This window comes from Lithobates pipiens, unplaced genomic scaffold (assembly GCF_037356315.1).
Source record: "Lithobates pipiens isolate NorthernLeopardFrog02 unplaced genomic scaffold, aLitPip1_a1.2 Scaffold_22, whole genome shotgun sequence".
Lineage (NCBI taxonomy): Eukaryota > Metazoa > Chordata > Amphibia > Anura > Ranidae > Lithobates > Lithobates pipiens.
Window position 1 is genome coordinate 95,766,721 of NW_027507784.1, and position 24,658 is coordinate 95,791,378.

Sequence of the window (24,658 nt, forward strand, 5' to 3'; positions counted from 1 at the left end):
GTTTCTTTCTCTGTGAATGGAGAGGAAAGATACATTGTATCTCTCTCTCTCCTTTCAGAGAGAAAAAAAAACTGTTGGTCAAGTAAGGATCAAGCGTCAAGATCAGGTTCAAAGGTCATAGTCAGTATATTTTGGGCAGGATAACATTTTTTTAATAAAATAAAAAATGTATTAGTATCAGTGTCAGCATAAGTGTGTTTTAAGTAGGATACAAAACAAAAAAAGGAAAATACGCACTGTTTTTGGGCTGTACTACGAGTACAAACAACAACTAATATAAACATATGTGGTATTGCTGCGAACGTCCAGAGCAGGAAAGTATATATATATATATATATATATATATATATATATATATATATATATAACTATTTTGGGCTAGTTTTCCTTTGATAATTAAAAAAAAAATCAAAATCAAGGCATATCCATTACCATTTACCACCAAATTAAGGCCCACTTTGTCCTAAAAAAAAAGATATAATCAACTTGGATGCACAAAATAATTGTAATGATATGTACAGTTTGCTAACACATGTCAAAACTGCTAAATTGTGCTTAGGCATTAACATTTATTTTACCCTTAGGTGTGAAGGGGAGAATGTCCGGAAAGCATATAATCTGTGTTCTGGGCATTTGTTGCCTCCTGGGTGCACTAAAATGCTGGGATTTCATGGGCAGGGGCTCGATGCCCCATATACAATGGACCTTAAAGCTTAATAGCATTAAAAAAACTCTCATTCGAAGAGTGCATCTGTTGCACTGAACATTAGAAAGCATGTGTATATGGATGTATTATCAGGAACCTGTAGTATCTGCTATACTTTTCTGACAGATCAGCAGAGTGCCCATGGATCATCATTTAGACTTCTTCAGGAGAGTATAATAAGAACTTTTTCATATGAGTATAGATTATTTACTTTATTCAGTTAAGCATTGCCTTTTTACATCTTAAGATGTATGTATGTATTATTATTATTATTAAGGATTTATATAGCACCAACGGTTTGTGCAGTGCTTTACAACAAAGGGGGGCAATTCAGCAACAATACAATTCAATACAAGAAGGTTGGGAGGGCCCTGCTTCTGTGAGTTTACAATCTAATAGAGGGGGACTAGTGGAGCAAAGGGTAATACATGAACTGATTGGAGAAATATAATTCAGTTGTTAGCTAAAGGCAGGATAGGCTTTTCTGAAGAGATGAGCTTTCAGGGATCGCCTAAACATGGACAGAGTAGGAGATAGCCAGACAGATTGAGGTAGGCAGTTTCAGAGGATGGGAGAGGCTCTGGAGAAGTTCTGGAGGTCTTGTGAGGAGCAGATTAGAAGGTTCGGGTGATATTTGGAGACAAAATTGGTGATGTAGCTTGGGGCAGAGTTGTAAATGACTTTGTATGTTGTTTATATTTCAAATTGTATTTATTGGGTAATGGGAAGCAATGTAAAGTAAAGCATCTTTGTTAGCCTGCTAAAGATGAATTTCATGGTATTTTGATCTCGTCTGGGGAATCTGAAATCATTATCCCGGGTAGTAAACAGGGTTCCATGTTAGAGAGACAGGTATTGCAAGTGTGTGTGAAAAGAACTGGGAAAGTTGAATTGAACAAGAGACTGTTCGAGTCATTGGGTTGTTCAGTTCAGAGTTTCATCGGAGTAGGGAGGGCTGTTGATGGTTTCATGGGGCTGATTAGTGGGGTTAGGGTATCTTGTGTTAGAACTGAAGGGTATACGAGTTTCTCTTGTACATGTATTATAGAAACTAGACCTCAACTTGCACAGAGGCATGCAGAATACATTGTAAACATGTTCAGGAAGTGGTGGTGACGACACTGGAGCAGTTTAAATGCAATTTAAAAAGATTTGGCATATACAATGCTATGCATGCAAAAAAATCTATTGTTTGAGCAATTCCTGTTATGCATGTACAATGAAAGAAACCTCTTCATCCAAAATAGAGGGTGGGGCATATATTCTGAACTGCATTTTTATTTTAAAAAAACATCAATGTGCTGTATTATTATTATATTTTATTGAATAATCCTGCAAAGAACCTGCCATTAAATATTTAATGTAAGAGATTTATCTTACTCTGTGCTCAGAGAAGCTTTTTTAACTCGGCTTCTAAGTGCTTTTCTTTCAGTCTTGTTGAGAATTATTTTTCGTCAATGCTATGCATTTTTTACAACCAACCTCTACCTCTGATATCTCCCACTGCAACAAATTTGCACTTGTCTGACCTAAACTACATGAGATTTTTTAACTCACAACTTTCTCTGTATTCTTTGTATCTTCTGCAGAAACTCTTTGCAGTTTCTAAGGTCATACTTGGAACAAACAATCTGAGATGCCATCAATTACACTCAAAAGTCAGGCTTTGAGGAACAAAAATTAAAACCAGTGCACCACTACTTCTAAGCAATTAAAAAGGCCTCAGTGAACATTTTTATTTTTTTCTTTCTTATGTCCTCCAGAGTCTTTGCAACCATCATTGTCTTCCATATGCCCACACTATATAGTAATGTAACATGAATACCTGGATTCCCATTTGGTAAGCCTACAACTATTTGTCTTGGAGTCTCACCTTTGCCTCCAATGTGTAAATCCACACTGTGTGACATTTATGTGCTGCTTTATGGATTCAGTTGTTCATCGTTTAAACTATTTGGAACCAAATGTCCCCATCCTTCTTTCTTCCCTCAAATGTCCCTCTTTTAAGTATAATGTAAAGATATTTTAAATAGAATTTAGTATTCATTCTGCACTAAACTTTATATCTAACCTATACATTTATGCACCTTTTTAGCATGAGTATTTTCAGTATAAAGGAAGAGCTGCTATAAAAAAGTGGCGGGTTTAGTGACCATTTTATGTACATGATTTCTTCAAGGTAGTATTTCAATTACCTTAATTGTTTTCTCTAAAAGAGGACCTCCTTCAAACCTCCGTAAGTGGGTGTTCTGCCCCCAATACAATTAGGTTGTACAATCCTAATATTTCTATCCAGCAATTTTGCACAAGAGACTCGGGCTGTCAAGGAATCTTTCTCCTCATTGGCTGAGACGGTGAAGTGCCCTTGGCTCCCGCTGTTTTCAATTACAGTCAGTGAGCCAATGAGGAGAGAGAGGGTGCAGGGGCGGGATGGGGCAGGCCCGTGGTTTTGCATCTGAATGGACACAGGGAGCTGCGGCTCAACTTGGGTGCAAGCGGCTGCTTGCTGTCGGGACACTCAACAGGAGGGAGGGGCCAGGTGTGCCGAAGAGGGACCTGAGAAGGGGAGGATCTGGGCTGTTCTGTGCAAAACCATCGTAAAAGAGTAGGTAGGCATAACATGTTTGTTATTTATAACAAATAAGAAAGGAGACTTTATTATCACTTTAAATGCAAAGACGAGTGCAAGGGTTTACAGATGGCAGTGCTTAATATAAAATACCATTGAGCATTACACCACCACATTACTAATATCAAAGAGATGTCTACTTCAGCAATAGTCTTTATGTAGAATATCAGATTTTTAAAGCATCTCGGAATATAAAGAATGAATTTCTGCAATATCACTAGAATGAGTAATTGCACATTGGGATTTCTTTCTGGCAGTTTTGTTCGAGCTGAAATGTTGAGACAGCCCAGGAGTGCTGAGGAAAGGTTATCTACCGTTAAGGGGGCCATTTTGTTTATTGAGCAAAGTAAACAATGTACTTGAGTACAGGAAATAATACCAGCACTCACGGTAAGATTCAGAGCTTATACTATCAACAGTCTAGACACAAGTAATGCTGCAATTAAATAACGGGACAATAGATCTTCAATATAAAAGTATTTAAAGTGAATTGAAAAATTGACCGTTATTGCTGCAGCAAGCTGACTTGCAATATAGATTTTCTGCCACTTATTCTTTTCAAGTAGAATTAAGTTCCTGCCCTTGTGCAAGAAATGCCAATGAAAAAGATATTACTATAAACTGCATATGACTAGTCAGAGCTGTTTAGGAGTCTGGGTACATGCTGGGCTTGCTAGCAATGTTGTAGAAGCACAGATAGAATGCTTTGTGTCCACAAATGATAGTCCCTTGATTGTTTCTAGTGTAGCCAGGTGTAAAATTGGTGAAGGGCCACCATGAGAGAAGCAAAGGCACTTCCCCTGTAGGGCCAGGTCCTCCACCATTTATGTCAAGAATAATACAAGAAGGCAAACATGTCAACTCACCCTAAAATCCATAGAGTCAGCAGGTTTTTACACCCTGTCACCCTGCATAATGTACAAATTGTCCTTGATTCCTTTTATTCACCTGAGACCTGACCTGGTCCTATTTGGTGATAATTTCCCAGGTGTCCTCAGTTTCAACAAGCATAATATGTTCATACGTGTAAAATACAGGAAATGTGTATTTTTCTGTTTTGGTTGCAATTTCTTCATTCTTTTGTTATACTATATTGTCCCCCTCTTCGGTTCTTCAGCCGGTCCACCGCGCCTTCTTATAGCTCTTTTACAGGCGGTTAGCTCGGTCTTCTGTCGCCGCTGCCGGCGCCTACTGTATCTGTACTGTACTGTACTTATTAAAGGGGGCTCCCGGATTCCGATAAGCCCTTTGCCCGCAGACCCCGACAACCAACGGCCAGGGTTGACGGGAAGAGGCCCTTGTCCTCATCAACATGAGGACAAGGTGCTTTGGGGGACAAGGTGCCATGTTGAGGGCATGCGGCCTGGTACGGCTCAGGAGGGGGGGGGGGCGCTCGCTCGTCCCCCCTTTCCTGGCCGGCGGGGTAGCGTGCTCGGACAAGGGTCTGATGTGGACCTGGGGGGACCCCCACGCCGATTTTTTTACGGCGTTGGGGTTCCCCTTTAATTCCTACCTGGAGATGCGCTCTAAATGAGCGGACTTTCCTCCGCGTGTGTGGGCGAGTCCGTTCTTTTCAAAAGTAGGGAGGATAGTACACCGTATTAGTCCGCTGAAAAAGTGCCGTGTGTGGGCAAGTAGCCTGTTCGGAAAGTCCGACGGAAAGTCTGGCGGGAAGTCCGCCAGACTAAGTCCGTCGGATAGTGTACGCGGCATTACAAGTGATTGTAAACTATCACCCAGTAAAATAACCCATTCAGTTTAAAATAGAAATATAATGCAAAACGTTTTTGTGTAAAAAACATTATAAATCTATATATTTTTCCTTTTTTTTATATAGGTAGCACTTCGATGTTTAGGCAGGGTTGCTAGAAAATTTACCCACCAGGTATAGTTGTCTTGGCCAATTGATTCCACTCTAATTCTGTAATTGTTGCACTTCTCTCTTCTGTCATTAGATGGCCGGGTATCTGGTGGCAGTAGATAAGACAATGGCATTACAAGGACAGATTAGGAATAGGTGGGGTATCTCAGCCAATGGGCAGGGATCTTCTGGGGTCCTTTGGAGAGAATATTTATTTGGGTTGAGTCAAGTGATCGGGGTTCTGTACCACCAGGCTGGCTGTCTGGGTGGACATGTATTGTATTGCCCTGAGCTGCTAGGCCAGAGCCTGAGGCCTATTCCGGGGACATCTGGCTGCTTGGCTGTCTGAGGGCCTATCCAGAAGCAGGAGACCAGAGCAGGGTTGGGACTGAAGCTTGCAGTCCAACTAGACGTGGCGGTTCTGCTGGCCGGGGATCCTATCGTGCTCAGAGGTAGAGGGGACTTTGTCGCCACTTAGGGACCATTCACCTTGTTACCAGCGACCACTGTGAGTAGCTGAAGCAAGTACCAGAGCAATATTCTCATCAACCGGGGATGGTGAAAAATTGAGAAACTTCAGCAGGTATCAAGCCAGGGACCCAGCCAGTGGAGAGGACGCTTGCAGAGCAGTCTTGTGTGCCAAGGCAGGGACCAAGTAGGCCAGTGGGGTGACGCTTGAGTAATATCTGTGAGTGCCAAGTTAGGGACCCGCTTGAGGAAGATACCAGTGAGAGGATTGGAAGCACTCAGGAGATTCAGTGACAGTGGATCAGTGGGTCTTGGTGATAGACTGGGAGCTCAGTTGAGTGAAGATCAAAAGAAGAGACTGTGTGGGGGTGTGGCCTGGATATGAGAGAGTGAGGACGTGTGTCCCTGCAGCTCCTCGCCGACGGACCTTATCACTCCTTACACCGGGGATAAATAGCCTTCCAGATCTGCAACCGGGATGTCTTACCACCGTAGAGCTCAGTTGCAGCCAAGGGGCTCCACAAAATCCACCCGCAACTCCATAAATGCCTTCTTTAGTGACGGAAAGCAGCCACGTGATGAACTGACCAAGATTGGGCCGAGCCAGGACAGAGGGAAGAACACAGTTACTTCGGCCTGGGCTTCCCTCTCTCCCATAAACTCACCAAGACTGGTAGATGATATATCTGGCCCAGCCTCCCCTGGCTCCTCTGCCTCCCATAATCAGGGGTCTGATATTTCTGAGCTTCAGGGGGATAGAGACTTAAAGCAACACATCTGGTTGCTTAGAGAGATCATGACCTAGACACATCAGGACCTAGAGAGATTTGCCTGCAGAGTGGAAAAGGCATTTAAACAGGACATAGAACAATTACAGAAGGACACTACCCAGCTAGGCACCAGAATGGAGGCCCTTGAGCAGAGAGTTGAGGGTGCCCTTCCTGCCCTATCCCAGCTCAGGGATACATGCTCTGCATCGGACCAAAGAATTGAGGCCCTCATTTGCCAGCTGGATGATTATGAGAACCGCAGCCGCCTCTCTTTTTCTGCAGGAGACCCACTTTACTACTGCGTCTACTCCCCAATCACCAATACTCCCAATGGTATTGTAAGGGAAACCTGGGCAACAAGCGCACAGTAGTGCGCAGGCATAGACAATCCAGGAGATACTACTCAAGAAAAGACATGTATTGGTGGGTGCGCGTGTGCGCACTTGTGTGCACGCTGGTGCGCGCGTACACATTGGCGCCAATCCATCTATTTAAACTTGCCAGTGACATGCACAACTTGCTGAGTGGTCTTTTCAGCTGTGCTTGCTTACCCGATCTGAACCAGTTTTCTGTATACTGACCCGGCTTGCCTGAACAACCTCTTGACCTTTGCCTGCCTACTTGTGATCCCGGCTTGTGTTTGACTCTGCTTCCGCCTGATGTCCCTGTGCCTCATTGCCCGCCAGTGTACCAAACCCGGCCTGTGTCCTGTCTTTGCCTCTGCCTCACGTCTCGGTACCTGCTATGCCCGGCTGTTGATGAACCCTTGGCTTACATCCCGGCTACGCTTCCAGCTACTGATTCAGCATCACAGAGCTCCTGTCTTCAGTTCTGGCCCAGCGCTCTCACGTCACCTGGTTCCTGCCAAAGTACAGCCAGAGTCATCCGCCACATCGGCCCTCATGAAACTCTGTCCTCCACTTCCTGTCATCACTACCAGGGGTGTTGGACAGGAGGTGCAAGAGAAGCCCCCCTACAGCTTGATCTCCACCAGGTACGTGACAGGTATTTTAGCAATTTCCCAAAATCCAAATCTAGAGGGACAGCTATTGCCATTCATAAGACTTGTCGGTTCCAGTCCATGGTCCATTGCACTGATTCCCAAGGGAGATACATTTTCTTGAAGACGAGGCCCTATTTCATGTGGCGGACCCCACAGTCTTGCTGCCAAACACGATGGGGGAACTAGTAGCCTATAGCCCAGTGATGGCGAACCGTGTCAGTGCTGACACGCGTAGCCATTTGGGGTGACACGCACAGGATTTCATGCGATTCATCCTCGGCTCCTGCACGGCCGCCGAGGATGAAAGAATCTGTGCTGGAGGAACGCGGGGGGGGCAGGACGTGTGATCTCCCCCGCCCACACTCACTTACTGTATCGCCGCCGCCCCTTTCTGAGCGCAGGGGCTGCTGGTAAGGCGTGCGTGCCGTGCGCACACACGTCATCAGCGCGGCGAGGGAGGACCCGCAGGAGAAGAGCGCGGGAACAGTGCGCGCCTCTCTCCAGTCAGGCCAGCACAGAGAGTCTACTCCTGGGACTGTCAGTTACGACCGCACCACAGCAGGGAACAGCGGAGTGCCAACGGGAACTGTGAGCGTCATTAGCAGCAACTATTGGGGTGCCATGGACTTGCCCACAATAACTGAGATAAGTGAGGGGGAGGTTGTGTTAGCTTGTTAGGCTAGTTAACCCCTAATTGGCTATCTATAATTCTATCTGCTGTCACTGGCCCACTGATGGAGCACCCAAAAAATAAAAAACAAAGGTTAAGTAAAGGGAGTGGTAGTAGCAGTGGCCGACCCTTTCAAGAGACATGGAGCGAGATGTATGGCATTATAGAAAAAAATGGCAGATCATTTTGCGTTCTATGTACTGAAACGGTAGTAAGCAGAACGTGGAATATAAATAGACATTTTGAAACTAATCATTCCCAGCTCTTGGAAAAAAGTGAGGATGATAGGAGGGAATACATTTCCAGGAAGCTACACCTTTATAAGAGCCAATCTAACTCCATCCTTAAATTTATAAAAGGCTCTACAAATTTAAACTCTGCAAGTTTGAGCATTGCTCACTCCATAGCTCAGCATGCAAAAGCGCTTAATGAGGGAGAATTTATTAAAGAAACTCTCCTGAGATGTGCGCCAGTTCTATTTCACGATATGCAGAATAAAGATGCAATTATTAAGAGAATATCTGAGTTACCACTCAGTAGAAATATCATAAAAGACCGAATAATGAGACTGAACACAAACGTACAACAGCAATTAAAGAGAGACATAAGGAATTGTAAATATTTTTCCATCTCTCTTGATGAAACTACTGATGTCACATCGCATGCTCAGTTGGCCATTATTGGTCGATATTCTGATGGTCACACAATGAGAGAAGAGTTGATAAAGTTAGTATCAGTGCCAACAAGTACATCAGGAAGCGAAATATGTAAGGTTGTTATGCAAACATTCTGCGACCTAAGCATTGATATATCTAAAGTTGTGTCAGTGACGACAGATGGTGCCCCAAACATGGTGGGGAAAAACGTTGGATTTGTGAAATTGTTTACAGAAGCTATTGGACATGCGATTGTGCCTTTTCATTGTATTATCCATCAGGAGGCTTTATGTGCCAAGGCAGGATTCACTGACTTAAATGACTTAATGTCAGTTCTAACAAAAATAGTTAATTTAATAGCTGCTCGCCCCCTTCACAAGCGAGAATTTTCAGCACTTTTACAGGAGGTTGATTCCACCTACAGTGGACTGCTGATGTACAATAATGTAAGATGGTTGAGCCGAGGCAAGGTTCTTGAGCGCTTTGTGGAGTGCTTTGAAGAAATTAAGGTATTTCTTGAAGAGAAGGATCTGGGAAACTTTCCTCAGCTCAATGATGATAAGTGGGTCAACACCCTGATGTTTTTTACAGATCTCTCTGTTCATGTTAATGAACTGAACTTAAAGTTACAAGGTTTTGGCAAAAGTATTGATGTTATGTTTGGATACATAAAAGCTTTTGAAAGTAAAGTAAAAATTTTCAAGCGAGATGTAGAAACTAAAACGTATAAGTATTTTCCTCGAGTACAAAAGCATTTTGAGAAGGCCAGTGCAGCTGTACGAAATGAAGTGGAACTCTTGCATATGAAGTACCAGCATGTTTTAGACTCGTTACTTGACCAGTTTACTGATAGATTTAGTCAATTTAGAAGCCTAGAACAGACCATGAAAATAATTAAGTATCCTGATGTAGTAGTCTACAATAGTTTGGAATTAAATGGTTTCCAATGGATGCAAATAGATGATTTGGAGATGCAGCTTGCAGAATTTCAAGACAGCATCTGGGCTCTGGTGTTTGTTGACTTGAGGTCAAAGCTTGAGAATCTGGAAAGGGGCCGCTTGGAGAATAAAGATGAGTGCCACTACGAACAGGAAATTTGGAGTGCCTGGAACAGACTACCAGACACTTTTAGCACCCTGACAAATATAGCAACAGCTTTACTCACAATTTTTCCTTCTACGTACTTTTGTGAGACCTTATTCTCAGCATTAAATAATATCAAAACCAACAAAAGAAACAGATTGACAGATGAGGTTAGTAGCGCTTTCTTGGGCCTGAAGTGTACAAAATACCAACCTTCAATTGAAGATTTAGCCAATGAAATTCAGCAACAAAAAAGTCACTAATAGGCAGGTTAGTTAAAGAATTCGCCCCCCCCCCTCACTTATCTCAGTTCACGGCAGGGCTGTGGAGTCTGCTGCTTCCAGCTCCACGTCCTCATCAACATGCCGCTCCGGCCCGTCCCCGCTATGAATATTCATAATCATCGCCCTCGCGTCACTAGGAATATTCATAGCAGGGGCGGGCTGGAGCGGCATGTTGATGAGGACGTGGAGCTGGAAGCAGCCGACTCCACAGCCCTGGTTCACGGCACCCCAAACAAGTTCAATAATATCAAGGGCAACATACGAAATTGACTGATGAACAAAGAAGTTACTAAGCAGGTATGTTAAATAATTTGTTTTTGGTTTATTAAATACAATTATATATTGCAATTATACATTTTTGTAGTTTAAACTATAAATTGCGCAAAAATTATGTTTTTTTGTCGAAGTGACACACCACGCGAGTTATGCTCAATTTTTTGCCGATTTTTGACACACCACGCCAAAAAGGTTGCCCATCACTGCTATAGCCGGCTTTCTAATTTTAAGATTAACTACAACAAATCAGAGATCTTACCGATCACAATTCCTCCCACCATGTCAGCCGCCTTGAAAGGGGCTTTCTCCTTTACATAGGCATCTTCCTCATTGCAGTATTTAGGAACTCAACTAACTAGCAGCCTGGATGCTCTGTATACTCACAACTTTGTCCCCCTATTAAAGAAGCTTCGCTTAGACTTGCATTCTTGGGATAAGACAACTTTCACCTGGGTTGGTCGCACGAATATCATAAAAATTACAATTCTTCCCCGTATTCTGTTTCTCCTGCAGATGATACCTGTTCGCCTACCCCGATGTTTCTTCAAGGAGCTCCGTAGTCTTTTCATTGGGTTTGTGTGGAGATATAAGAGGCCACAAGTAGCCATGACTTTGCTACAGCGGTCCAAACAAAATGAAGGTCTTGGCCTGCCCAATGTCCTCCAATATTATCAGGCAATAGCTTTGCAGCATTTACTCGATTGGAAATTTCACGCTTCCTCTAAATTATGGGTATCACTGGAAAAGACTATTGCCAGGAGCAACCTGTCATATGCTCCTTGGGTCCCAACAGGGGACAGGCATCTCCCTGAATGGGTGTCCCCGTTGACCACCCATTCTTTCAACGTCTAGGATAAACTGAACAGATCCCTGGATCTCCACTGGCTCCAGTAGGGGGGTTCCCTGGTTCACCCCTGGGGAGCGACTGTCTTCCCTCGGAACCTGGGCGAGAGGCGGCATTGTTAGTTTGGCACGTTTTGTGGAAGACCACACATTTATCCCACTGGGCGCACTCAGGGAGAGATATGGGAGCTTTCCCTTTGACTTCTGGACGTACTTCCAGCTGGCAGATTTTGTTGCCTCAACACATTATGTTATGCAGATTAGATCCACTCTTACAGAGTTTAAACATTTATAGGCAGCTCAGGACCCTCTGCCTCACACGATCTCTGCTCTATATCATCTATTAGATGGAGGCAGAAACATGGCTTACCACCTGTAAAGACAAGCATGGGCAAATTGGAAGGAGCATGTACCTGGATCAGCCTCTTTTTCATCTAGCCTGGACGTAGCTTTACTGGCACTGGCAGACTCCTCATTTAAACAACTGGCCTTGGCCGACGGTTGCTCATCCAAAGTTGTGTTATTACGTATCACTTCTGAATGGTTGTGAACCAGGTGTGTGTATTGAGACTAAATTCTTGGCATTTGAACAGTCCAGACACATGATAGCTCAAGTTAATAGGGAATAACTCCCTGTGAGCTTCAAACGCGTTATTGTTTATTTTCCAGAGAAGGGGTCTCTCTGCTCCCCTGTTTGCTGAGGGAGGAGATATGTCTTCTATGACTGAAAGTCCATGACATAGGAGAGATCCGGTAGCTCTCGGCCCCTTTATAATAACTGTTATTTATATTTGAGTGATGACTCCTGGAATTCTTATTTTATGTATACCTATATTGTCACTGCCTTTTGTTTTATTTTATTTTATCTTTTTGTTTTGAGACTGTGGAAAAATTGAAAGATTTTATTGCAACCTTTGTTAGAAACTGTTCAAGATTGTTGTCATATCTGCCATGTCTACACATGCAGATGTGGCATCCGGCTGGGCGCCTTTCCCTGCATGGCTGTCTACCTATAGAAGTCTCGGAATCTGCAAATTAACATTGCACCTACTAAAGGGTGTGCTGGCCCTAAACCCTCTCTCCTTCAGTTCTGTTTAAGAGACAATACATCTCTTTGCATTCAAGAAGTGTCTGGCGCCCATTAATCTACCTTACATTGCACCCACCATGCCCCGTAACCCGCACAACAGAGAAGGATGTCAGCTGTCCCTAAATCTGGAGGTCATCATTAGGCCTGGAGAGTCCCGCAACTTGGCTGCAAATGTGATCACATTCCCTCTGTTCTCAGCTGCATAAGAGCTGGGGGGGGGGGGGGGGGGGGGGGGGGGGGGAGAAGAAGCAGCAGTACATTGAGCGTCCTAGTGAATGGCTAAGCAGTGGGGGCATGTCAGGACAAGTCTTATTAGTCGAGGAGAGCAGGCTGAGTTCCCATAATAGTTACAGAACTGACCACAGTGTGCTCTCCTGCTTAGCATGGTCAGTTTTTAACAGGAAAGCAAGGAGACAAGCAAGAAAACCAAAGTAAAAGTAAATCTCCCCAATGGGACACAGATAGAAAAAACTGTCATGGCTTATAACCCTACCTTACGCTATCTGAAATGGAAAAAAAAACATTTTGCCTTGGACCTATGTTTCCTCTGGTGTGGAATGCTTTCTAGATATTCTTGCAAGCCCTTTGCAACAGCAATAGAAACCATTCAAAGTGAACATCATTAAAGGAGAAGTCCAGCCTGAGCTTTTAAGGCTGGGCTTCTCCTTTGGGTCACAGGAGTGTAATTCGTTTTGCACTCCTTTGAACTGTTTTCAGCAGGGAGCGGTCGGAAGTCCGCTCTCCGCTGACTTCACTGCAATCAGTTGAGGCATCATGCCATCCCAACTTCTGAAGTCTGGATCCACCAGCTGTCTTAACTGATGGCAATCTCAACGAGTCTCTGAGACGGCCGTTCCCCACCCCTTCACAGCTCAGCTGAGCGTGGAGGAGCAGAGAGGAGAGCTGCTGACTGACAGTCAGCATCTCTCTGCTCGGGGAGGAGTGAGAACTGAGCCAAGTAATTATGACTACTCCCAAAGGAGCCACTCAGATTTACAGGTTCTTTCCCACACAGTGCAGAGGCCGCCGGGCACACATCAACAGTCCATTCACTTAGATTAACTGAACAGTCCAGGGGTTTGTCTTCCTGTGGTTTATTTGCTGGTAGAAACTTGGGAAAGGATTAAGGGTGAAATGAGATACTCTAAAAGGGATGACAAATAGCAGTCCGAGGATAACTTCTCCATAATAACCACTTAAGGACCGGAAGATTTTCCCCCTTAATGACAAGGCCATAGCTTGTGAGACGGCACTGCGTCATTTTAACAGACATGCAACACTGTACCCAAACAAAATTGGTGCCCTTTTTTTCCCTATAAATAGAGCTTTCTTTTGGTGGTATTTGATCACCTGTGCAGCTTTTACTTTTTGCGTTATAAACAAAGAAAACAACAATATTTTTTAACAAAATTACTATAATAAATATCCCCCCCCCCCAAAAAAAAATTATTCATCATTTTAGGCCAATATGAATTCTTCTACATATTTTTGGTAAAAAAATTGCAGTAAGCATATATTGATTGGTTTGTGCAAAAGTTATAGCATCTACAAAATAGGGGATAGATTTATGGCATTCTTATTATTATTATATTTTTTACTAGTAATGGCAGTGATCAGTACCATTTTTATTTTTTACATTTTTATTGGGACTGTGGTGGACAGATCGAACACTTTTGACACTTTTTTGGGGATCAATGACATTTATACAGCAATCAGTGCTATAAAACTGCACTGATTACTGTATAAATGACAATGGCAGGCAATGGGTTAACACTAGTGGTAATCAAGGGTTTAAACGTGTTCCAAGGGAGGTGTTTTTGACTGTGGAGGGAGTGTACTGACTGAAGGAGAAGAGAGATTGTTGTCCCTGATCACTAGGAACAGACGATCACACGCTACTCCCCTGTCAGAACGGGGATCTGTTTGTTTACATTGACAGATCATTCTGGCTCTCTGTGGAACGATCGCAGGTGGCTGGCGGACATTGCGGCCACCGGCCACATGCATCGGCTCCCCCTGTGTGCAGCGGGCATGTGCGCCTGCTATAGCTCTTAAAAGAGCCAACGTACACCTACAGCGATTTGAAAGAAGGAGCCGACCTGCCACAGTATAATGACAAAGACTGGTCGGTAAGTGGTTAATGGAATGTGAGCACTGAACAGTCAATTCCCTTATAGCTGTGGACCATGAGGTAGATTGTAGAGCAGATATAACTAGTCAAGTTCAAGGTTGATGACCATGAAATAGTTCTAAAGTGCAGCACTGAAGGGAGGCTTTACTCACAGAGTCCTGGTATAGGGTCTGTCCATAGTTGCAGCCCCCTTTAGAACAATCCAATGTCAGGGGTTCAGAACAAGCAGGACCCGTCCTCCTCAGCTTAGCAATCCATCCCCTCAGGGGGAGGAAAACAGTCTCTGCAGGGCTCCACAGAATTTAAAAGTTCTACCAGCTACCAACTGAATGCTGCTGCAGGACTCATACACTTTACAAATGGCTCAGTGTCTGCTACTTCTCTCTGCCAATCCCTCCATTGGCTGCCACCCACCCAACGAATCAAATACAAAATACTAACAATAACTTACAAAGCCATCCACAACTAGGCCCTCAGCTACATCGCTAACCTAGTCTCAAATTACCAACCAAATCGTTCTCTTTATTCCTCCCAAGACCGCCTGATCTCTAGTTCCTTTGTCATCTCCTCCCATGCTCACCTCCAGGACTTCTCCCGAGCCTCTCTATCCTTTGGAATTCCCTACCCAAATCCAACCATCTCCTACTCTATCAACTTTTGGGTGGTCCCTGAAAACTTTTCTCTTCAGAGAAGCCTATCCTGCATCCACCTAACGACTGTACTTTTATTGTCTCTATCATCTTAACCCCCACAGTTATTGCCTTTTGTAGCGCTTGACACCACCTTTTAGATTGTAAGCTCTAACGAGCAGGGCTCTCTGATTCCTCCTGTATTGAATTGTATTGCAACGGTACTGTTTGCCCTAACATTGTAGAGTGCTGCACAAACTGTTGGCACTGTATAAATCCCATATAATAATAATAATAACGATTGCAGACCTTTGCCAAGGAAGTGAGGTCACTGTCACTGGCAAACTAGACGAGTAGGACAGAATTGCCCCAACGCCGGCAGGACTTTAGATAATTCTTCATTGGCCAGGGGCTAGTCAGGTAATGAGACTCACAGATTGGTTGCCCTCCCATAAAGTATTTTTTCGAATGTACTGTTGTCTCACATTGCCTTCAACTTTACTTGAGACTGTTCTAGCCCTGTCTTTACTTTACCCTGTTACTCCACCCTCACTTTAAAAGTTTCTGCCTCTTTAATAAAATCAATTTTCATAGTTCCAGATGTGTTGCTATATCTTAGGTTCAGGTTCAGGGTGGCTCACTACTGGGCAGGGCAAATAAATCTAGGGGCTTCTCCTGGGGTAGTGCTACAATTATTAATGTTGGTATTATTACTTTTTTTTTTGCTATTATTGTTCACAAAATGAGGACTAACTGAAGTGATGAAACATACATTCATTCCATCCTGAAAATGCTAGAGATACAATATAACATCAGACAGGAGAGAGAGGAGCAATGGAGATTTGACAGAATATTCATTAAATCTATTTATGAAACCTATGGGACAAAATCTAATAAAGAAGCACTGATAAAGCAGTAATGGCAATATTAGCCCATGATAATGATACAATTAGAATACAATGAAAATCAAGGGATTTAATATTGTTAATGGTGCTCTAGTGTTTTATTGGCCGCAATGTGACAATATAATAACACAATACTGATGGAACAAAGCATCCCATGGCTTATTAAGTCATCATCTTTCACCCTTTAATGAGTGTTATGTGAATTCTAAATGTTTTTGCAACTGGCAGGCGACATTAATAATTCAAAACAAGACTGGAAGTATTGACAGTCACAGCTTCCAGGATTATCATAAGCTCTGTGGATCTTATTTATCAAAGGATCAAAAATTAGGAATTTTGGCCTGTGGTGTAACAGGGTAGGGTATTTCCTCCCTGTGGTTCAATGAAGCAAGAGGCCCATTCATATCCATGTTTGCTTTAAAATGAGACTAAAGGCATTTTACAAAAAAAAAAAAAAAAAAGAGGTTATAATATCTTGTTTGTGCAACGATATTGCACAGAAATGTTTTCTTCCTCTTTTGGCAGTCCGTACTGGCGATGTTGGCTTCTCCCTCCTTCGGGTGCCTCCTGTAGCAAGCCAGTGGAGACACACATGCATACATGCTCTCATAGGGTCCCATTCCAGGCTTTGTGCGTGCATAGACACACACACCACTGTTAAACCATAAACCCTTCATACAGGATTTGACTGATGGCAGCAGGAACCTATGGCTTTGCTGCTCTTAGTTTCTCCCATGAAAGCAGTATATGAGGGGAGCAGTGCTGGAGCTGGAGACAGCTCTGGAGAATTGACATGAAGCCAGATACAGGGGGTATTACAGGTAGCGGAGTGTTTTTACCTTTATGCAGAGAGTGCATTAAGGTTAAAAAATGTTTTGGCTTTAGTACCAAATTGAGGCTAGGTTTACACTTGCAGTTGGTGGGGAGGGGGGTCGTTGGTGGTAAAAACACATGGTTGAGCTGTCCCCCCCCCCCCCCAACACACACACGCACACACACACACACCACCACTCTCCCTTAAAGCGGAGTTCCAGTTACCTGTGGAAAAATTAAAAGTCAGCAGCTACGGACTTTTAAAGGCTAACTCCACATTTGTGGGGAGAAAAAAATAGCAAATAAAGAAAAAATAATATAACATATACAATTGCAACACAAGTCATATTGTAATTGAATGTTATTAAAAATTACCTTTATCACATCTAAAGGGATGCAGGCCCAGCAGCTTTCCTCATCAGTGCCCTGCAGGTGCACAGCTGATTGATAATTATGAAACCACTCCCATTAGATTGGGAGTGTGCTCACCCCAGTCGGCCTCACCCACTGCCTTTGGTCCCTGGCATCTTCACCATGGGCACCCGGCTGTGAAGCTGCAAGCTGTCACAGCCGGGTGTTCATGGTGAAGATGCCCACTAGGCATGTGCAAGTCGTGCTGCTCATCATAAATGGTGATGCAGTCTTCTGAACCTGTCCCAGAAGACTGCAGGGAGGAGGGAGGAGAACTTCAGTTTGCAACCAGCGTGGCACTCGGAACGAAAGTGGGAAGCAGGTCAAAATTGGAGAAGCGGGGAACGAAGTCCTTTAAGCGGAACTTACCCTTTTGGTTGGAGCTCCGCTTTAAGCTGTAAAGGAAGTGGATGGAGATGTAAACATGCCTTGGCTACAAAAAATTATCCCTCATTGGGTTTGTCAAGCAATAACACCTGCTGAATTAGATCCTTCCAGCTAGGGCTGTGCTGCATCATCCACACAACTGTGTGTAGTGGTTAATACAGGTGGTGAGGCCTTTTCACTGATTGCTTTTCAAAGGGCATCGCTGATGTAAAAGAGACCCAGTTGGCAGTTTCTGCACACCCTAGGTCAGGGGTGCCCAACCTTTCGAAGAGCGAGGGCCACTTAAGCGACTTGGTAACTTGGTAAGGCGGATGACAGGGCCGTGTAGAGCAGACACAGCCCACTCTACTCTATGCGTTCTCCGATCCGCCCTGATGAAAGGGGATTGATCCCCTTCTGTTTTTTTATTTTTTTGTGAATCAGATTGGAGGTAGGCAGGTATAAAAGGACACAAATTTGTTTACATCTGCCGTTTCGTAGAGGTGAATGGAGGGTCCAAATAGTTGGGCCGATTGTGTGAAAGGGGCCTTTCACACTAATGCAGCGCAGTGCACCTGTGTGTTAGTTACACTTTGCCATAGACTTCTATTATATCCTGCAGGTGTGGTGCACTTTCTGAAAGCACAACAAACCCGCAGGTAATAACAGAAGTCTATGCCTCAGTGCAGGTAACCTGAAGGTGCACTTCACCTGCGGATCAGTTTGAAAGCAGCCCAGTAACCACTGCGCAGATATGCCCATATATACACTGCAATTTTAGTAATAAACTGACCTTTAATAACTTCCATTCAGGTATCGCCTGCTGTTGCTGTCCCCGGCAGAGTGCATTTGGCTAAACTCTGCCTGTGGCAAGAGACAGGGCTATACAGGAAGCATCAGCTTATACAGCTCTGCTCCACAGCTGCTTGCTTTGCCGGCTTCATTAACAACACAGATGCTATGGGATGGTGGGTCTGCAACCCATGATCTGGGCTTGCCAATCTGCCATCCTAAAGAAGGAAGTCGTGGGCCACATTAGAGGGCTCCGCGGGCCCCTGGTTAGGCACCTATGCCCTAGGTGAACCATAGAAATGCCTAAGGCTTACTACCATTAGAATATAATTATAGTACAGCTATAGGCAAATGCACAGCTACATAGTTGATCAGGTTAAATAAAAGACAAGAGTCCACCAAGTTCAACCAACAGAAAAAAAAATAAAAATCTGCTGAAACAAAACTCTAAACTCACAGCTGATCCAGAGCAACTAAAATGCATACTGTATATGTGAACTGTTTTACCAACCAAAATATTTGTATAAATTCAGTTGCCCTTGAGATTCACTCACCCTGCCAGATAGCATAGCCAGGTCCCTTTTTTTCCACTGCAGTTCAAGCAAGTTCAAGCTTGGTTGAAGACCCACCAAAGCCTGTGAAAGGATTGTAGACGATAAGCTACTCAGGGATGAGGTTAGTTTTCTTGTCTAGCTGCATGCTTTCTTGGTTCAATTGACAGCGATGGGCGATGGAGGAGGCAAATATAAAGACAGATTTTAATACATTTAGGACAACGTGACAGTGACTTCACAAAGCCTCTTTCCCCTTAGCCAACCGATATTCCCCTTGCCAGACACTACCAGAATGAGAAGGCGCTGGGGTCTAGTAGCCAATCCCAAGGCCTGAGCTCTACCACATGACAAAGGCAATGCCCCCCCCCCCCCCCCGCTTCCAACACTGGAGATTTTAGAAGCAACTGCAACACATGAAGGTGGATTGGAAGGGTTCATTTGCAGGACCATTGTCCCTTTGTCCTAAATGCACAGGCTCTCTATAAGGATTTAAAGCGGGGTTCCATCCTAAAGTGGAACTTCCGTTGATCGGAACCCTCCCCCCCTCCGGTGTCACAATTGGCACCTTTCAGGGGGGAGGGGGGTGCAGATACCTGTCAAAGACAGGTATTTACACCCACTTCCGGGCATAGACTCCTGTGGGAGTCTATGCCTCTTCCTGTCCTGCCGCGCTGTCTGCTGGGACACACACGGGTCTCAGAGACAGCGCGGACAATTCCTATTGCGCTGCGCGACTTGCGCATGCGCAGTAGGGAACCGGGAAGTGAAGCCGATTCGCTTCACTTCCTGATTCTCTCACCTAGAATGGTGGCGGCAGCAGCCGAGAGCCGAGCGATCGATCGGCCTTGGCTGCCGGCATCGCTGGAACCCGGGACAGGTGAGTGTCCATTTATTAAAAGTCAGCAGCTGTAGTATTTATAGCTGCTGGATTTTAATATTTTTTTTGTAGGTGGAATCCCTCTTTAATTAACAACTAATGGGATTAAATTTGTATCTCTTTAGATCTGTCTTTGTGCTTCAAAGGTTGCTTTAGATTTTTATTTTCCCTAGTGTGTTCCCTTTGTGTTTTTCGTTTAGTGTTCTCTAATGTCAACTAGTAACTTGCAGAGTAACTTTTGCTTATTATAAGTTGTCCATTGACTTGAAAAATAAGACAAACTCCTCAGAACTTTTAAAATGAGTTTACAGTACATTATCAAGAGAGATATATAACAGTTCTGAACATTCCATTTTCCATTGTGACAAATGTCTTCTTTGTACACACTAAGCACTGCTGTTATAGATGGATTGAATGGAGAGTTTTTTGCTTTACACCAGGTTCTATGTCCTTACGTAATTCATTCTCACCCTTTCATCCGGTGTTCTCAGTACACTTATAGAGTATTAAGAAGCTTGGCTTTTTCTCCTTTCCTTTAATCTTTTTCCTTTTCATAATCTATTCTATATTTTTTTTATCATGGACTTTTTGACTATTTTATATTCAAATATACCCTAATATGTAGCTTGAAACGCAGATGTAAGCCTTGTAAAAAATCAGTCAAAGAGCAAAATCAAATGAAAACCGTGTAGAAGCCTAAAAAGTCTGGATTTTTCTTTCATTTTATCAATACGGCTGTGACATTTTACAAAGATCAGAGGCTAGTGTCTATTTTATAGCTACTTTTCATTATAGAGATATAAAGTAATGCATCTGTTCCTCAATTTTATGTTCATTAATTCAGACATATTTCATAGGTAGAGGCCAAGTTAAATGTTCTCTAATTGTTGGGGCTTTCTCATGGTGGCAACTTAATATGTGGTAAAAATGAAAAGTAAAATCTCCTAAAAATATTTCACTTTTCTCTCCTAATAGTAAATCTGTAAAGAATAAAAGAATCCTTACCTACCACCTTTTCCAGTTTTTATAGGTCTAGGATATTTAATGAATAAAAAAATAGGTAGTGAGGTGAAGCCTTCTGTACATTAATTTACCTGGTAAGAAAAAGAAATTCCGGACATTTTGGTCTCATCTCACTGGCCATGATGTACAGATGTACTCCATTGAAGGTATTTCCACTTACTTGCTGTGTGTGCATAAGGAAACGGGCAATTTCCTAAACAGAACGGCAATTGAAGCCTGATTATGCCTGATTATGCAGGAGGGAAAATAATTTTAAGCATCTGACATTCATCTTTTGGTATTTGTGTCCCTGTTGGATAAATGTCTTTGTATTAAAATGAATTTAGGTAAACCAATTCAAATATTGTGGTGGGATGCACCCCCCCCCCTTTTTTTTTTTTTTTAAATCTTGTACTGTCTGTATTCCTGTTTTTAAGATTTTGTAATAAAATGTATATTTCTTTATATTTGTTGTGTTATGTGCATGGAGTACCGAAAAATTCCATGATATGCTTTTTTCCTTTGATTCTCCAGTAAATAGGATGTGGTTCCTCTCTGGATGAATATCTTGGCATTGACCCAATTTCTTTTTCTTGGTCAAACAGCATCTACTTTATATCCATTTCCTTATCCATGTGTAGCACCCTCTAGTGAACAAAGTTGATAGGAAAATTTAGCTGACTCAGGCCGCGTACACACGCGGGGACTGTTCGCCCAACTTTGTCCGCTGAACAGTGTTTCGGCAAACAGTCCGCTCGTGTGTGGGCTTTCAGCGGACAGTTTCAGCGAACAGTCCGCTGAACAAGGTTTTTCGGAAATTCCGAAAAACTGTCCGCTGAAACCTTGTTTCAGCGAACAGTCCCCTCGTGTGTAGGCTTGTTCGTCAAACTAAGTTCCGCGCATGCTCAGAAAGGATTTACACGCCGAAAGGTATAATGCAGTGTATAGGACGTCGTATTTTTCGTCCCGTCGCACGTGCCGTTCACGTCATCGCGCACGGTTTCAGCAAACTGTTCGTCCGTCGTGTGTGGCCATGTCCGTCCATGCTAATTTTGAGCGGACTGTTTGCCGAAACTGTTTGACGGACAAAGTTGGGCGAACAGTCCCCGCGTGTGTACGTGGCCTCACAGTAGCTTAAACTCCTTGTACCTACAGGTAAGCCTATAATAAGGCTTACCTGTGGGTACTGTAAATATCTCCTTAACTTGCTGCTTTATTTTGGTGGTATTTGATCACCTCTGTCTGTGGTTTTTATTTTTTGCTAAACAAATAAAAAAAGATCAACAATTTTGAATAAAAATCTTTTCTTTGTGTTATAAAATTTTGTCAATAAGTATGTTTTCTCCTTTACTGATGGGCACTAATGAGGCTGCACTGATGGGCACTGATGAGGTGGCACCAATGAGGTGGCACTGATGAGGTGTCACGGATGGGCACTGATGATGGCCACTAATATGCAGCATTAATGGGCACTGATAGGTGGCACTGATATACGACACTGATGGGCATTGATAGGCGGCACTGATGGGCACTCATAGGTGGCAATGATGGGCACTTATAGGTGACACTGATGGGCACTGAAAGGCTGCACTGATAGGTCGCACTGATGGGCACAGATGGGCACTAATAGGCAGCACTGATGGACAATGATGGGTGGCACTGAAGGACACTGATGGATGGCACTGATGGGCATCACTGTAAAGGAGGCACAGGCAGGTATTACTGATTGCCATAATTTTTGGGCACAGATTGGCATAATTTTTGGGCACAGATTGACATCTCTGGTGGTCATGGGTGGCATAACCAGTGGTCATCAGTGGTAGGCATTCCCGGTGGTCCTGGTGGCATCCCTGGTGGTCCTGGGTGGGCATCCTTGGGGGGATGCAGTGATAATCAATTAGCGTAGATGCCCCCGACAGTAGAGCAGCCAATCGGCTCTCCTCTACTCACGGCTCTTCCTGCTTACACTGTGATCAGCTGTGATTAGACACAGTTGATCATGTGGTAAAGAGTCTCCGTTAAAGACTCTTTACCAAGATCGGTGTTGTGGTGTGTCAGACTGACGCGCTCCACCACCGTTTGCCTCACTGTGTGCCCCCGTGGGTGCGCAACAGCTGTTATCCTGAAAGATGTAATTTGACATCCAGTCAGGATAAACGTCCGGCCATCATTTTGCTATAGGCCAGGCAATAAGTGGTTAAGTACCGTAACATCATTTATCACATTATACAAAAAAATTGGGCTAACTTTACTGTTTTGGTTTTTAAATTCATGATAGTGTATTTCTTCCAATTGCATTTGGAAGACTGCTGCGCAAATACAGTGTGACATAAAATATTTCAACGATCGCCATTTATTCTCTGGGTCTCTGGTAAAAAAAAAAAATATATATATATAAATGTATATATATATATATATATATATATATATATATATATAATGTTTGGGGGTTCTAAGTAATTTTCTAGAAAAAAATACAGATTTTAACTTGTAAGTAATAAGTGTCAGAAAAAGGCTTAGGCTTTAAAGGGTTAACATAGGAGGGTTGTCTTATTCCCTTATGATCTACGAGGTGCGCTATCCTGTAAAGGCCTTTGTTGACCCACCATGTAAATTGCGGAATCTGCTGCCCTGGGGGGAAGTGAGGGTTATTACAGAGGTGAGCCACTGGAGATTTTAGAGGGTAAAACTTGAATGCTGTGTCCCACAAACTCAGGAAGTATGATAAGGAGGGACTCAAGACTGCCCAACGCTCCTTCGTGGGGAGCCACATTAGGAGATCAAGGATGAGAGTAGGACTAGGCTGTGCCTCCAATTTCAATGCCATGAATGTTAGGGTTGGATCTGATGGCTATTGCCAGAATTTCAATTGCCATCGCAAAGAGGAATGTTTATGAGAATCTAACATCTGACTAATTCCTGGGCAGGAAGCCTGTCAAGCTGAGTGGATTGGCTCATAAATATAGAAGACCCTGGCCAGCAGTTGCTGGCTGGAGTATGGAGTGTTGAGGCTAATTTCTTGTGGCTTGTGAGGGGGACCCTGGGTCTTGAGGACTCTTCCTTCAGGCTGGAGCTGAGGAGAGAAGAGAATTTATAGAGGGATCTCCAGTAACCTACCATCTCATCCAGGAGACACCCTGCCCAGTGAGCAAAGATCTGTCCAGCAGAAGATCTGAACAGCAGCCTATGAGAGCAACAGGATTCAAGGGACAGTTTGAGTACCCTCCACCTGATCTCCCTCAGGGCCAACAAGGGAGAAGGCTGCCATATTCAATACTTAGCAAGCCTTTATAGGACAGTGTCATAGCTAACCTAAATCCATTGCTCTGGGACATTCTCAAGGAAGCCAGATGGACTGATATTTTCTACAAGGGGACATAGAGCTCCTGCAAAAGTTTGGGACTTTACCAATTGCAATAAAGTGGACATAGAGCTCCTGCTAGCAGTTTGGATAGCTACTACCGATCCAGTAAAGACTGAAACTATTCCAGAGGGAGTACAGTCTGGGATCCATTATTTTCGGCAAACAGTATATGGAGAAGTTTGGCCTCAAAGTTGTTGAACTCTGTTTTGGGCATCCCATAATCCCCCATCCCTATCCAAGTTGTTTTTCCCCTAATAAAACAACAAAACAAGCCAAGGTCTGGTTTCTGTGTCTTGATGAAAGTTGGAGAAAAATGTGTGTTGACTGGCTGTGCAGGAATAGGGAGACCCAAAAATCCAGTGGCCCTCTAGGGGGTAGTGCTACACATATACACCTTGTCATAACTGAAAGTATCAGTCACTCCTGCACTCGACACAAACAGCATTAAAATATAGATGCTAAATGTAATGCCACA